This window comes from Ranitomeya variabilis, chromosome 6 (assembly GCF_051348905.1).
Source record: "Ranitomeya variabilis isolate aRanVar5 chromosome 6, aRanVar5.hap1, whole genome shotgun sequence".
In the NCBI taxonomy this organism is placed as follows: Eukaryota; Metazoa; Chordata; class Amphibia; order Anura; family Dendrobatidae; genus Ranitomeya; species Ranitomeya variabilis.
This window is the reverse complement of record NC_135237.1, coordinates 459,091,458-459,108,959: the sequence shown is the minus strand read 5'-3', so window position 1 is coordinate 459,108,959 and position 17,502 is coordinate 459,091,458. Positions and strand designations below refer to the sequence as shown.

Genomic DNA, 17,502 nt, shown 5'->3' with positions numbered 1-17,502 from the left:
TCCAATCCAGCACCGGATTATGTACCTGTAACCATGGAAAACCCAGTACAACAACATCATGCAAATTATGCAACACCAGAAAACGGCAATCTTCCTGATGTGCTGGAGCCATGCACATAGTCAGCTGAGTCCAATACTGAGGTTTATCCTTGGCCAGCGGCGTAGCATCAATGCCCCTCAAAGGAATAGGGCTCTGCAAAGACTGCAAGGAAAAACCACAGCGCCTGGCGAATTCCAAGTCCATTAAGTTCAGCGCAGCGCCTGAATCCACAAATGCCATGACAGAAAAGGACGATAATGAGCAAATCAGGGTCACAGATAAGAGAAATTTAGGCTGTACAGTACTGATGGTAACAGACCTAGCGACCCTCTTAGTACGCTTAGGGCAATCAGAAATAACATGAGCAGAATCACCACAGTAAAAACACAGCCTATTCTGATGTCTGAATCCCTGCTGTTCTGCTCTAGTCAAAATCCTATCACATTGCATAGTCTCAGGACTCTGCTCAGAGGACACTGCCATATGGTGCACAACTTTGCGCTCGCGCAGGCGCCGATCAATCTGAATGGCTAGAGACATAGATTCGCTCAAACCAGCAGGCGTGGGGAACCCCACCATAACATCTTTAAGGGCTTCAGAAAGACCCTTTCTGAAAATTGCTGCCAGAGCCTCCTCATTCCATTTAGTGAGCACAGACCATTTTCTAAATTTCTGGCAGTATAATTCTGCCGCTTCCTGACCCTGACACAGGGCCAGCAAGGTTTTTTCTGCGTGATCCACAGAATTAGGTTCGTCATACAATAATCCGAGCGCTTGAAAAAATGCGTCTACATTAAGCAATGCCGGATCCCCTGATTCAAGGGAGAATGCCCAGTCATGAGGGTCACCACGCAGCAGAGAGATGACAATTTTAACCTGCTGAATGGGATCACCAGAGGAACGGGGTTACAAAGCAAAAAACAATTTGCAGTTATTTTTAAAGTTCAAAAACTTGGATCTGTCCCCAAAAAACAAATCAGGAGCTGGAACTCTAGGCTCCAAAGCCGGAGTCTGGACAACATAATCTTGGATACTCTGTACTCTTGCAGCAAGTTGATCCACACGAGAAAACAAACCCTGAACATCCATGCCAGCGCCAAAATCCTGAACCACCCAGAGATTAAGAGGAAAAAAAAGACAAAACAGACTGCAGAAAAAAAAATGGCTCAGAACTTTTTTTTTTCCTTCTTTTGAGATGCATTTAATTCATTTTTGGCCAGTTGTACTGTTATGAACTGGTGGTCTAGGAGCAACATGGGACGAGCTCTGGAGGAGGTGGTACCTGTACTGACCGCAGTTCCTGAGCTTAACACAACACTAGAAGTAGCCGTGGGATGTTCCTGTCACTCCCTAGACACCTCGTCACAGCCGGAGGACTAACCTTGGATTGACGGATCAAAACTTTTAATCTAGTCTTTGGATGAATGATCACAGCATTTATATTAGTTTGAATACTGACTGACCACAGCATTTCATTTGTTTAAGGCCTTACTGACCTCGTCATTTTCACCAGATTTCGAATCCCTGACCACATTTACAGTAAAGTTTGCACTGCCTGACTATTATTTACACTAGTTTAAGGACTGAATGACCACAGCATGATTATGTTATGAACTGGTGGTCTAGGAGCAACATGGGACGAGCTCTGGAGGAGGTGGTACCTGTACTGACCGCAGTTCCTGAGCTTAACACAACAATAGAAGTAGCCGAGGGATGTTCCTGTCACTCCCTAGACACCTCGTTACAGCCGGAGGACTAACTACCCCTAAAGATAGAAACATGAAAGCTATCTTGCCTCAGAGAAAATCCCCAAAGGATAGACAGCCCCCCACAAATATTGACTGTGAGTGGAGAGGGAAATGACATACGCAGAATGAAACCAGGATGTAGCAAAAGGAGGCCACTCTGGCTAGATAGATAGAACAGGACAGAGTACTGTGCGGTCAGTATTAAAAACTAGAAAAATCCACCACAGAGTTTACAAAAATCTCCACACCTGACTAAAGGTGTGGAGGGTAAACCTGCTTCCCAGAGCTTCCAGCATAACTGAATAATTCCATACTGACAAGCTGGACCAGAAAAAACATAGAATGTGCTAAACAATTAAGTCCACAACAAGTGGACTGCAAAAGAACCAAGCAAGGACTTATCTTTGCTGAACTGGTCAGAATATCAGGGAAATCCAAGCAGAGATGTGAATCCAACCAGGAACCATTGACAACTGGCACTGGCTGAAGGAAAGAACCAGGCTAAATAGCTGAGTCAGAATAGACAATCAATGGAAGCAGCTGCTGACTGCTAAATCCAAGGAGCAGCCGTATCACTTAAAACCACCGGAGGGAGCCCAAGAGCAGTACTCACAAAAGTGCCACTTACAACCACCGGAGGGAGCCCAAGAGCGGAATTCACAACAAGCATTTATGCTAGGTGTGCAAATTCTGAACACATTTCCAGTAGACCAGAAGACTGTGGACTGATTGAACACAACATATACACTAGAATGTGGACTAATAGACCACTTTTACAGTGGACTGTGGACTGGCGGACCAAAAGTATTACACTAGTCTATGGACTGACTTGCCATAGCATTTAGCTAGGTGTGAAATTTCTGACCACATTTGCAGTAGACCAAAATACTATGTGTGATGCGAGTCACTATAGTAAATGTTAGCTCCAGAAGTGGAGAGAAAGACTACAATAACAGAAAGAAAAAATATACACTACTTACTTAATAAGTAAAAGGAGGTCAAACAATCCGAGGTCAGATCCAGGAAATGGTGTGGTACAACAAGGGGAAGTCAGAGATTTAAACCAATTTACTAGCCGAGGTCAGGAATACCAAAAAGACAAGACAGTTTACAGGGAGCAGGCACAAGAGAAGTCAGGTCACAAGCAAAGAGTCTAAGTCCTGGAAGGGAATAAAGTCAGGCTGGGGCAGGCACAGAGTACAGAGGGATCAGTCTTACACAGGCAGCAGCAAGTGTATGATTGACACTGGATGGAGGAGCCAGCATGCTTAAGTAGAGGACTACTCAAGGAAAGTGAACACAGATGATTGCAGCACAGACCCAGCACGGATCAGACTTACACAGGCAGCAGCAAGTGTATGATTGACACTGGATGGAGGAGCTAGCATGCTTCAGTAGAGGACTAATCAAGGAAAGTGAACACAGATGACTGCAGCTCAGACCCAGCACAACCAAAACAGACTGACAGCTTCTACACAAAGTAACTTAGCAGACAGGAACAGAATGGAGATCATGACACTATAGTCTGAATGAGCATTTCATTTAGAGGATTAGACTGTGGACTGACTGACCACAGCATTTATACTAGATTGTGGACTGATTAGCCACATCTACAGTAGACCTTGGACTGACGGATCAAAACCTTTAATCTAGTCTTTGGATGAATGATCACAGCATTTATATTAGTTTGAATAATGACTGACCACAGCATTTTCATTTGTTTAAGGCCTTACTGACCTCATCATTTTCACCAGATTTCAAATCCCTGACCACATTTACAGTAAATTTTGCACTGCATGACTATAATATTTACACTAGTATAAGGACTGACCGACCACAGCATTTATGCTAGGTGTGTAAATTCTGAACACATTTCCAGTAGACCAGAAGACTATGGACTGATTGAACACAACATTTACACTAGAATGTGGACTAATAGACCACTTTTATAGTGGACTGCGGACTGGCGGACCAAAACTTTTACACTGGTTTATGGACTGACTGATCATAGCATTTACGCTAGGTTTGCATTGTCTGACCACATTTCCAGTAAACTATCAAATGACTGACTACAGGATTCACAATAAACTGACCCCAGTCCTTATACCTGAAATAAGTAATTTTGTCCCTAGTGTGTTATATTTTTCTTTGTGTATAGCATGTAGCTGGAACATATTATCACACCTTTGACTTTTTACAGGTGACTGACGCCCAGTGAGATGGTGGAACGTGAAATTTTTCCATGTGGATTTCAAGAAGAAAATTAGAAAAATCTCCTAACAGGTAATTAGACTGTGGACAGACTAACAACATTTACTCTAGACTGTTGACTGACTGACCACAGCATTTCCTCTAGACGTTGGATTGGATAACAACATTTACAATAGACTGTAAACCAACTGAACAAAGAATTTACAGTAGACTGTGGACTGATGGACCACAGCATTTAAACTAGATAGTAGACCCACTGACAACATCATTTACACCAGACTGTGGACTGAAATGCCACATTTACATCAGACTGTGGCCTGACGGACAAAGCGTTTTACACTAGTGCATGGGCTAACTGATCCAAGCATTTACAGGAGTCTAAGGACTGACTGAGCATAGCAGTTATGCTAGGTGTGGAATTCTTGACCACATTTCCAGTAAACCAAAAGACTATGGACTGAATGACCATAACATTTACAATAGACTGTGGACTGACTGACCACAGCATTTATGCTAGGTGTGGAATTTCTGACCACATTTCCTGTGGACTAGAAGACTATGGACTGAATGAACGCAACATTTACACTAGAATGTGGACTGACAGACCACTTTTACATTCGACTGTGGACTGATGGACCAAAAGTTTTACACTAGTCTATGGACTGACTTGCCATAGCATTTAGCTAGGTGTGAAATTTCTGACCACATTTCCAGTAGACCAAAATACTATGTGTGATGCGAGTCACTATAGTAAATGTTAGCACCAGAAGAGGAGAGAAAGACTACAATAACAGAAAGAAAAAATATACACTACTTACTGAATAAGTAAAAGGAGGTCAAACAATCCGAGGTCAGATCCAGGAAATGGTGCAGTACAACAAGGGGAAGTCAGAGACTTAAACCAATTTACTAGCCGAGGTCAGGAATACCGGAAAGACAAGACAGTTTACAGGCAGCAGGCACAAGAGAAGTTAGGTCACAAGCAAAGAGTCTAAGTCCTGGAAGGGAATAAAGTCAGGCTGGGGCAGGCACAGAGCACAGAGGGATCAGTCTTACACAGGCAGCAGCAAATGTACGATTGACACTGGATGGAGGAGCCAGCATGCTTATGTAGCGGACTACTCAAGGAAAGTGAGCACAGATGATTGCAGCACAGATCAGTCTTGCACAAGCAGCAGCAAATGTACGATTGACACTGGTTGCAGCACAGACCCAGCACGGATCAGTCTTACACAGGCAGCAGCAAGTGTACGATTGACACTGGATGGAGGACCCAACATGGAAAGTGAACACTGATGATTGCAGCACAGAACCAGTACGGATCAGTCTGACACAGGCAGCAGCAAGTGTACGATTGACACTGGATGGAGGAGCTAGCATGTTTAAGTAGAGGTCTAATCAAGGAAAGTGAACACAGATGACTGCAGCTCAGACCCAGCACAACCAAAACAGACTGACAGCTTCTACACAAAGTAACTTAGCAGACAGGAACAGAATGGAGATCGTGACACTATGGTCTGAATGAGCATTTCATTTAGACTAGACTGTTGACTGACTGACCACAGCATTTATACTAGATTGTGGAGTGATTGGCCACATCTACAGTAGACCTTGGACTGACAGATCAAAACTTTTAATCTAGTCTTTGGATGAATGATCACAGCATTTATATTAGTTTGAATACTGACTGACCACGGCATTTGCAATTGTTTAAGGCCTTACTGACCTCATCATTTTCACCAGATTTCGAATGCCTGATCACATTTCCAGTAAAGTTTGCACTGCCTGAATATAATATTTACACTAGTATAAGGACTGACTGACCACAGCATTTATGCTAGGTGTGTAAATTCTGAACACATTTCCAGTAGACCAGAAGACTATGGACTGATTGAACACAACATTTACACTAGAATGTGGACTAATAGACCACTTTTGCAGTGGACTGTGGACTGGCGGACCAAAACTTTTACACTAGTTTATGGACTGACTGATCATAGCATTTACGCTAGGTTTGCATTGTCTGACCACATTTCCAGTAAACTATCAAATGACTGACTACAGGATTCACAATAAACTGACCCCAGTTCTTATACCTGAAATAAGTAATTTTGTCCCTAGTGTGTTATATTTTTCTTTGTGTATAGCATGTAGCAGGAACATATTAACACACCTTTGACTTTTTACAGGTGACTGACGCCCAGTGAGATGGTGGAACGTGAAATTTTTCCATGTGGATTTCAAGAAGAGAATTAGAAAAATCTCCTAACAGGTAATTAATATTAATATTAATTACTGATAATTCTAGGTTTAGGCAATAGGTTCTAGGCCTGCCGGGGTGTAATAACACCTTCCTGGTACATGAGAATATATTGTTTGTGTTTTTCACATGTATATCTTCTATACACAACTCCGAGTATAATACAACCATATTTCAGGTACAGATGTAAGCAACATTTCTTCTCCTTATCCACTGTCTTCTAAAATAAGAAAACATTCTTATGTTTCATAGAATAGGCTTCTTATCAGCGGTGTAACATTCAATGCCTCGATTACAAGAGACTGATATCATCATTTACGCTAGGCTGTGGAGCAACTGAACGCAGCATTTCCACTAGACTGTGGACAGACTAACAACATTTACTCTAGACTGTTGACTGACTGACCACAGCATTTCCTCTAGACTTTGGATCGGATAACAACAACATTTACAATAGACTGTAAACCAACTGAACAAAAAATTTACAGTAGACTGTGGACTGATGGACCACAGCATTTAAACTAGATAGTAGACTGTTGTGAACTCTATTTTTAGGCTCCCTCTAGTGGTCACAAGCGGTACTGTGTAGTGTTGTCTTTCTGCAGGTTGGCTGCATCAGCTGGTTCGTTATCTTTGGTTGGTTTCCTATTTAACTCACCTGGATACTCAGTTCCTTGCCTGCTATCAATGTATTCAGTGCTCTTCAGATTCCTTGTGATTACCTTGCTCCCAGCGTCTCCTAGACAAGCTAAGTTTTTGTTCGTTCATTTTTTGATTATCAGCATTCATCATGTTTCTTGTCCAGCTTGCTAAGATTTGATCTCCTCGCTTGCTGGTTGCTCTAGGGGACTGAGTTTCTCCCCCCACACCGTTAGTTGGTTCGGGGGTTCTTGAAATCTCAGTGTGGATATTTTGTAAGGGTTTTTTACTGACCGCACAGGCCCCTTACTATTTTCTGCTATCTAGTATTAGTGGGCCTCTTTTGCTGAATCTGTTTTCACCCCTGTGTATGTGCCTTCCTCTTACCTCACCGTTATTATTTGTTGGGGGCTTCTATATCTTTGGGGACTATTTCTCTGGAGGCAAGAGAGGTCTTTCTTTCTCTCTAGGGGTAGTTAGTTCCTCAGGCTGGCTCGAGACATCTAGGATTTTTAGGCACGTTCACCGGCTACTTCTAGTGTGTTTGGATAGGTTCAGATTTGCGGTCAGTCCAGCTTGCCACCTCCCTAGAGCTTGTCCTATGTTTGTTACTTAGCTGGAGTAATTCGTGATCCTCAACCACTAAGGATCATAACAGTATAGCAGGCCAAAAAAGTGTTTAATGCATCGCAGAAGTGGGACAAAAAGAAGACCTGAGTACATTTTTTTTTTCCTCCCGCTTTTCCTTTGCTGCAGTCTGCTTAGCTTCTTTCATCCCCTTGAACTCTGGGTGGTTTTTGAGCTCAGCTGCAGACATGAATATTCAGACTCTGACTTCTAGTGTGGATCATCTTACTGCACGGGTGCAAAGTATTCAGGATTTTGTTATTCATAGCCCTATGTCAGAACCAAAGATACCCATTCCTGAGTTGTTTTCTGGAGATAGATCTAGGTTTCAGAATTTTAAGAATAATTGTAAGTTATTGCTGTCTCTGAGACCTCGTTCCTCTGGTGATTCCGCTCAGCAAGTTAAAATTGTTATCTCCTTGTTGCGTGGTGACCCTCAAGATTGGGCCTTCTCTCTGGTGCCAGGAGATCCTGCATTGCTTAATGTAGATGCATTTTTTCTGGCTCTTGGACTGCTTTATGAGGAGCCTAATCTTGAGAATCAGGCAGAAAAAGCGTTGCTGGCTATCTCTCAAGGTCTGGATGAAGCAGAGGTGTATTGTCAAAAATTTCGGAAATGGTCGGTGCTGACTCAATGGAATGAGTGTGCCCTGGCTGCAAATTTCAGAGAAGGTCTTTCTGAGGCCGTTAAGAATGTTATGGTGGGGTTTCCCACCCCTACAAGTCTGAGTGATTCTATGGCTTTAGCCATTCAGGTTGATCGGCGTTTGCGGTAGCGCAAATCTGCTCATCCTTTGGCGGTATTTTCTGAACAGAGACCTGAGTCTATGCAATGTGACCGAACTCTGACCAGAATTGAGCGACAAAGTCATAGACGTCAAAATGGGTTGTGCTTTTACTGTGGTGATTCTACTCATGTTATCTCAGCATGCTCTAAACGTTTAAAAAAAAAATCGCTAAACCTGTCACCATTGGTACGATACAGCCTAAATTTATTTTGTCTGTTACTTTGATTTGTTCTTTGTCGTCCTACCCGGTTATGGCTTTTGTGGAATCGGGTGCTGCCCTGAATCTGATGGATTTGTCGTTTGCCAGGCGCTGTGGTTTTGTCCTGGAGCCTTTGGAATTTCCTATTCCTCTGAGGGGAATTGATGCTACGCCATTGACTGAGAATAAGCCTCAGTATTGGACGCAAATGACCATGTGCATGACTCCCGTACATCAGGAGATGATTCGCTTTCTCGTTGTGCATAATTTGCATGATGTTGTCGTTTTGGGTCTGCCATGGCTGCAGGCTCATAATCCAGTTTTAGATTGGAAAGCTATGTCTGTGTCAAGTTGGGGTTGTCAAGAAATTCATGGCGATACTCCGTTGGTGTCTATTGCTTCTTCCACTCCTTCTGAGGTCCCTGAGTTTTTGTCTGACTACCAGGATGTATTTGATGAGCCCAGGTCCAGTGCCCTGCCCCCTCATAGGGATTGTGACTGTGCTATAAATTTAATTCCTGGTAGTAAATTCCCTAAGGGACGACTTTTTAATTTGTCTATACCAGAGCATGCCGCGATGCGGAGTTATATAAAGGAGTCTTTGGAGAAGGGACATATTCGCCCATCCTCTTCCCCTCTTGGTGCAGGATTTTTTTTTGTGGCCAAGAAGGACGGTTCTTTGAGACCTTGTATAGATTATCATCTTCTGAATAAAATCACAGTCAAATTTCAGTATCCTTTGCCACTATTGTCTGATTTGTTTGCTCGGATTAAGGGGGCCAGTTGGTTCACTAAGATAGATCTCCGTGGTGCGTATAACCTTGTGCGCATTAAGCAGGGAGATTAATGGAAAACAGCATTTAATACGCCCGAAGGCCATTTTGAGTACTTAGTGATGCCTTTTGGACTCTCTAATGCTCCTTCTGTGTTTCAGTCCTTCATGCATGACATCTTCCGAGAATATCTGGATAAATTTATGATTGTTTATCTGGATGACATTTTGGTCTTTTCTGATGATTGGGAGTCCCATGTGAAGCAGGTCAGGATGGTGTTTCAGGTCCTGCGTGCTAATGCTTTATTTGTGAAGGGCTCAAAATGCCTCTTTGGAGTACAGAAGGTCTCCTTTTTGAGTTTTATTTTTTCTCCTTCTACTGTGGAGATGGACCCAGTCAAAGTCCAGGCTATTCCTGACTGGACTCAGCCTACGTCTGTTAAGAGTCTTCAGAAGTTCTTGGGTTTTGCTAATTTTTACCGTCGTTTCATCGCTAATTTTTCTAGCGTGGTTAAACCTTTGACGGATTTGACCAAGAAGGGTTCTGATGTGACTAATTGGTCTCCTGTGGCCGTGGAGGCCTTTCGGGAACTGAAGCACCAGTTTTCTTCAGCTACAGTCTTATGTCAATCAGATGTCTCTCTCCCCTTCCAGGTCGAGGTTGATGCTTCTGAGATTGGAGCAGGGGCTGTTTTGTCGCAGAGAAGCTCTGATGGCTCTGTGATGAAGCCATGTGCTTTCTTTTCAAGAAAGTTTTCGCCTGCCGAGCGGAATTATGATGTTGGTAATCGTGAGTTGTTGGCTATGAAGTGGGCATTTGAGGAGTGGCGACATTGGCTCGAAGGAGCTAAACATCGTGTGGTGGTCTTGACTGATCACAAAAACCTGATTTACCTCGAATCTGCCAAGCGCCTGAATCCTAGACAGGCTCGTTGGTCGCTGTTTTTCTCCCGTTTCAACTTTGTGGTCTCATATCTGCCTGGTTCGAAGAACGTGAAGGCTGATGCACTTTCTAGGAGTTTTGTGCCTGACTCTCCGGGAGTTTCTAAGCCGGCTGGTATTCTCAGAGAGGGAGTGATTTTGTCTGCCATTTCCCCAGATTTGCGACGAGTGCTGCAGAAATTTCAGGCGGATAGACCTGACCGTTGTCCACCAGAGAGACTGTTTGTCCCAGATAGATGGACCAGCAGAGTTATTTCCAAGGTTCATTCTTCGGTGTTGGCGGGTCATCCTGGGATTTTTGGTACCAGAGATGTGGTGGCTAGGTCCTTCTGGTGGCCTTCCTTGTCGCGGGATGTGCGTTCCTTTGTGCAGTCTTGTGGAATTTGTGCTCGGGCTAAGCCTTGCTGTTCTCGTGCAAGCGGTTTGCTTTTGCCTTTGCCTGTCCTGAAAAGGCCTTGGACGCACATTTCCATGGATTTTATTTCGGATCTTCCAGTATCTCAGAAAATGTCTGTCATCTGGGTGGTGTGTGATCGTTTTTCCAAGATGGTCCATTTGGTGCCCTTGCCTAAGTTGCCTTCCTCCTCCGATTTGGTTCCTCTATTTTTTCAGAATGTGGTTCGCTTGCACGGCATTCCTGAAAATATTGTGTCTGATAGAGGATCCCAGTTTGTGTCCAGGTTTTGGCGGACTTTTTGTGCTAAGATGGGCATTGATTTATCTTTTTCGTCGGCCTTCCATCCTCAGACTAATGGCCAAACCGAGCGAACTAATCAGACGTTGGAAACTTATTTGAGATGTTTTGTTTCTGCTGATCAGGATGATTGGGTGACTTTTTTGCCATTGGCCGAGTTTGCCCTTAATAATCGGGCTAGTTCTGCTACTTTGGTTTCGCCTTTTTTCTGCAATTCTGGTTTCCATCCTCGTTTTTCCTTGGGTCAGGTTGAGTCTTCTGACTGTCCTGGGGTGGATTCTGTGGTGGATAGGTTGCAGCAGATTTGGAACCATGTGGTGGACAATTTGAGGTTGTCACAGGAGAAGGCTCAGCGCTTTGCCAACCGCCGCCGCGGTGTGGGTCCCCGACTTCGTGTTGGGGATTTGGTGTGGCTGTCTTCTCGGTATGTTCCTACGAAGGTCTCCTCTCCTAAATTCAAGCCTCGCTTCATCGGTCCTTATAAGATCTTGGAAATCCTTAACCCGGTGTCTTTTCGTTTGGATCTCCCAGCATCGTTTGCCATTCATAATGTGTTCCATAGGTCTTTGTTGCGGAGGTATGTGGTACCTGTGGTTCCTTCTGTTGAGCCTCCTGCTCCGGTGCTGGTCGAGGGAGAATTGGAGTACCTGGTGGAGAAGATTTTGGATTCTCGTATCTCTAGACGGAGGCTTCAGTATTTGGTGAAGTGGAAGGGCTATGGTCAGGAGGATAATTCCTGGGTTGTCGCCTCTGATGTTCATGCGGCCGATTTGGTTCGTGCCTTCCACGCTGCTCATCCTGATCGCCCTGGGGGTCTTGATGAGGGTTCGGTGACCCCTCCTCAAGGGGGGGGTACTGTTGTGAACTCTATTTTTAGGCTCCCTCTAGTGGTCACAAGCGGTACTGTGTAGTGTTGTCTTTCTGCAGGTTGGCTGCATCAGCTGGTTCGTTATCCTTGGTTGGTTTCCTATTTAACTCACCTGGATACTCAGTTCCTTGCCTGCTATCAATGTATTCAGTGCTCTTCAGATTCCTTGTGATTACCTTGCTCCCAGCCTCTCCTAGACAAGCTAAGTTTTTGTTCGTTCATTTTTTGATTATCAGCATTCATCATGTTTCTTGTCCAGCTTGCTAAGATTTGATCTCCTCACTTGCTGGTTGCTCTAGGGGACTGAGTTTCTCCCCCCACACCGTTACTTGAAATCTCAGTGTGGATATTTTGTAAGGGTTTTTTACTAACCGCACAGACCCCTTTACTATTTTCTGCTATCTAGTATTAGTGGGCCTCTTTTGCTGAATCTGTTTTCACCCCTGTGTATGTGCCTTCCTCTTACCTCACCGTTATTATTTGTTGGGGGCTTCTATATCTTTGGGGATTATTTCTCTGGAGGCAAGAGAGGTCTTTCTTTCTCTCTAGGGGTAGTTAGTTCCTCAGGCTGGCTCGAGACGTCTAGGATTTTTAGGCACGTTCACCGGCTACTTCTAGTGTGTTTGGATAGGTTCAGATTTGCGGTCAGTCCAGTTTGCCACCTCCCTAGAGCTTGTCCTATGTTTGTTACTTAGCTGGAGTAATTCGTGATCCTCAACCACTAAGGATCATAACAGTAGACCCACTGACAACATCATTTACACCAGACTGTGGACTGAAATGCTACATTTACATCAGACTGTGGCCTGACGGACAAAGTGTTTTACACTAGTGCATGGGCTAACTGATCCAAGCATTTACAGGAGTCTAAGGATTGACTGAGCATAGCAGTTATGCTAGGTGTGGAATTATTGACCACATTTCCAGTAGACTAAAAGACTATGGACTGAATGACCATAAAATTTACAATAGACTGTGGACTGACTGACCACAGCATTTATGCTAGGTGTGGAATTTCTGACCACATTTCCTGTGGACTAGAAGACTATGGACTGAATGAACGCAACATTTACACTAGAATGTGGACTGACAGACCACTTTTACATTCGACTGTGGACTGATGGACCAAAAGTTTTACACTAGTCTATGGACTGACTTGCCATAGCATTTAGCTAGGTGTGAAATTTCTGACCACATTTCCAGTAGACCAAAATACTATGTGTGATGCGAGTCACTATAGTAAATGTTAGCTCCAGAAGTGGAAAGACTACAATAACAGAAAGAAAAAATATACACTACTTACTGAATAAGTAAAAGGAGGTCAAACAATCCGAGGTCAGATCCAGGAAATGGTGCAGTACAACAAGGGGAAGTCAGAGACTTAAACCAATTTACTAGCCGAGGTCAGGAATACCAGAAAGACAAGACAGTTTACAGGCAGCAGGCACAAGAGAAGTCAGGTGACAAGCAAAGAGTCTAAGTCCTGGAAGGGAATAAAGTCAGGCTGGGGCAGGCACAGAGCACAAAGGTATCAGTCTTACACAGGCAGCAGCAAATGTAGGATTGACACTGGATGGAGCCAGCATGCTTATGTAGAGGACTACTCAAGGAAAGTGAGCACAGATGATTGCAGCACAGATCAGTCTTGCACAAGCAGCAGCAAATGTACGATTGAAACTGGTTGCAGTACAGACCCAGCACGGATCAGTCTTACACAGGCAGCAGCAAGTGTATGATTGACACTGGATGGAGGAGCCAGCATGCTTAAGTAGAGGACTACTCTAGGAAAGTGAACACAGATGATTGCAGCACAGACCCAGCACGGATCAGTCTTACACAGGCAGCAGCAAGTGTACAATTGACACTGGATGGAGGAGCCAGCATGCTTAAGTAGAGGACTACTCAAGGAAAGTGAACACAAATGATTGCAGCACAGACCCAGCACGGATCAGTCTTACACAGGCAGCAGCAAGTGTACGATTGACACTGGATGGAGGACCCAACATGGAAAGTGAACACTGATGATTGCAGCACAGACCCAGTACGGATCAGTCTGACACAGGCAGCAGCAAGTGTACGATTGACACTGGACGGAGGAGCTAGCATGCTTAAGTAGAGGTCTAATCAAGGAAAGTGAACACAGATGACTGCAGCTCAGACCCAGCACAACCAAAACAGACTGACAGCTTCTACACAAAGTAACTTAGCAGACAGGAACAGAATGGAGATCGTGACACTATGGTCTGAACGAGCATTTCATTTAGACTAGACTGTGGACTGACTGACCACAGCATTTATATAGATTGTGGAGTGATTGGCCACATCTACAGTAGACCTTGGACTGACGGATCAAAACATTTAATCTAGTCTTTGGATGAATGATCACAGCATTTATATTCGTTTGAATACTGACTGACCACGGCATTTGCAATTGTTTAAGGCCTTACTGACCTCATCATTTTCACCAGATTTCGAATGCCTGATCACATTTCCAGTAAAGTGTGCACTGCCTGAATATAATATTTACACTAGTATAAGGACTGACTGACCACAGCATTTATGCTAGGTGTGTAAATTCTGAACACATTTCCAGTAGACCAGAAGACTATGGACTGATAGAACACAACATTTACACTAGAATGTGGACTAATAGACCACTTTTGCAGTGGACTGTGGACTGGCGGACCAAAACTTTTACACTAGTTTATGGACTGACTGATCATAGCATTTACGCTAGGTTTGCATTGTCTGACCACATTTCCAGTAAACTATCAAATGACTGACTATAGGATTCACAATAAACTGACTCCAGTCCTTATACCTGAAATAAGTAATTTTCTCCCTAGTGTGTTATATTTTTCTTTGTGTATAGCATGTAGCAGGAACATATTATCACATCTTTGACTTTTTACAGGTGACTGACGCCCAGTGAGATGGTGGAACGTGAAATTTTTCCATGTGCATTTCAAGAAGAGAATTAGAAAAATCTCCTAACAGGTAATTAATATTAATATTAATTACTGATAATTGTAAGTTTAGGCATAAGATCTAGGCCTGCCGGGGTGTAATAACACCTTCCTGGTACATGAGAATATATTGTTTGTGTTTTTCAAATGTATATCTTCTATACACAACTCCCGAGTATAATACAACCATATTTCAGGCACAGATGTAAGGAACATTTCTTCTCCTTATCCTCTGTCTTCTAAAATAAGAAAACATTCTTATATTTCATAGAATAGGCTTGTTATCAGCGGTGTAACATTCAATGCCTCGATTACAAGAGACTGATATCATCATTTACGCTAGGCTGTGGAGCAACTGACCGCAGCATTTCCACTGGACTGTGGACAGACTAACAACATTTACTCTAGACTGTTGACTGACTGACCACAGCATTTCCTCTAGACTTTGGATCGGATAACAACAACATTTACAATAGACTGTAAACCAACTGAACAAAGAATTTACAGTAGACTGTGGACTGATGGACCACAGCATTTAAACTAGATAGTAGACCCACTGACAACATCATTTACACAAGACTGTGGACTGAAATGCCACATTTACATCAGACTGTGGCCTGAGGGACAAAGCGTTTTACACTAGTGCATGGGCTCACTGATCCAAGCATTTACAGGAGTTTCAGGACTGACTGAGCATAGCAGTTATGCTAGGTGTGGAATTCTTGACCACATTTCCAGTAGACCAAAAGACTATGGACTGAATGACCATAACATTTACAATAGACTGTGGACTGACTGACCACAGCATTTATGCTAGGTGTGGAATTTCTGACCACATTTCCTGTGGACTAGAAGACTATGGACTGAATGAACGCAACATTTACACTACAATGTGGACTGACAGACCACTTTTACATTCGACTGTGGACTGATGGACCAAAAGTTTTCCACTAGTCTATGGACTGACTTGCCATAGCATTTAGCTAGGTGTGAAATTTCTGACCACATTTCCAGTAGACCAAAATACTATGTGTGATGCGAGTCACTATAGTAAATGTTAGCTCCAGAAGTGGAGAGAAAGACTACAATAACAGAAAGAAAAAATATACACTACTTACTGAAATAAGTAAAAGGAGTTCAAACAATCCGAGGTCAGATCCAGGAAATGGTGCAGTACAACAAGGGGAAGTCAGAGACTTAAACCAATTTACTAGCCGAGGTCAGGAATACCAGAAAGACAAGACAGTTTACAGGCAGCAGGCACAAGAGAAGTCAGGTCACAAGCAAAGAGTCTAAGTCCTGGAAGGGAATAAAGTCAGGCTGGGGCAGGCATACAGCACAGAGGGATCAGTCTTACACAGGCAGCAGCAAATGTACGATTGACACTGGATGGAGGAGCCAGCATGCTTATGTAGAGGACTACTCAAGGAAAGTGAACACAGATGATTGCAGCACAGATCAGTCTTACACAGGCAGCAGCAAATGTACGATTGACACTGGTTGCAGCACAGACCCAGCACGGATCAGTCTTACATAAACAGCAGCAAGTGTACAATTGACACTGAATGGAGGAGCCAGCATGCTTAAGTAGAGGACTACTCAAGGAAAGTGAACACAGATGATTGCAGCACAGACCCAGCACGGATCAGTCTTACACAGGCAGCAAGTGTACGATTGATGCTGGATGGAGGAGCCAACATGGAAAGTGAACACGGATGATTGCAGCACAGACCCAGTACGGATCAGTCTGACACAGGCAGCAGCAAGTGTACGATTGACACTGGATGGAGGAGCTAGCATGCTTAAGTAGAGGTCTAATCAAGGAAAGTAAAAACAGATGACTGCAGCTCAGACCCAGCACAACAAAAATAGACTGACAGCTTCTACACAAAGTAACTTAGCAGACAGGAACAGGATGGAGATCGTGACACTATGGTCTGAATGAGCATTTCATTTAGTGTTATGATCTGGTGGCATAGGAGCAGCATGAGACGAGCTCTGGAGAAGGTGGTACCTGTACTGACCGCAGACCCTGATCTTAACACAACAACTAGAAGTAGCCGTGGGATGTACCTAACATGGCCTAGACACCTCGACACAGCCGGAGGACTAGATACCCCTAAAGATAGAAACAGGAAAGTTATCTTGCCTCAGAGAAAATCCCCAAATGATAGACAGCCCCCCACAAATATTGACTGTGAGAGGAGAGGGAAATAACATACGTAGCATGAAACCTGGATTTAGCAAAGGAGGCCACTCTAGCTAAATAGAAAGGACAGGACAGAATACTGTGCGGTCAGTATCAAAATACTAGAAAATATCCACCACAGATATACAAAAATCTCCACACCTAACTAAAGGTATGGAGGGTAAATCTGTTTCCCTTGAGGAGGGGTCACCGATTCCTCACCAGAGCCCCCAGGCCGATCAGGACGAGCCAAATGAAAAGCACGAACCAAATCGGCCGCATGAACATCGGAGGCAACAACCCAAGAATTATCCTCCTGGCCATAACCCTTCCATTTGACAAGATACTGAAGCCTCCGTCTCGAAAAACGAGAATCCAAAATCTTCTCAACCACATATTCCAACTCCCCATCAACCAACACCGGGGCAGGAGGATCAACAGAGGGAACAACGGGCACCACATATCTCCGCAACAAAGATGTATGGAAAACATTATGGATGGCAAAAGAGGCTGGAAGGGCCAAACGAAAAAACACAGGATTAATAATCTCAGAAATCTTA

At 43.7% G+C, this 17,502-nt stretch overlaps 1 long non-coding RNA gene across 1 annotated transcript in view; it reads left to right on the top strand.

The window, feature by feature from the left end:
* The window catches only part of LOC143781269 (uncharacterized), a 38,329-nt gene that overhangs the window by 5,778 nt on the left and 15,049 nt on the right, over positions 1-17,502 (top strand). The window contains exons 2-3 of the long non-coding RNA XR_013216639.1: positions 6,189-6,271; positions 14,703-14,785. This is a non-coding gene — a long non-coding RNA (uncharacterized LOC143781269). The remainder of the gene's footprint in view (positions 1-6,188; positions 6,272-14,702; positions 14,786-17,502) is intronic.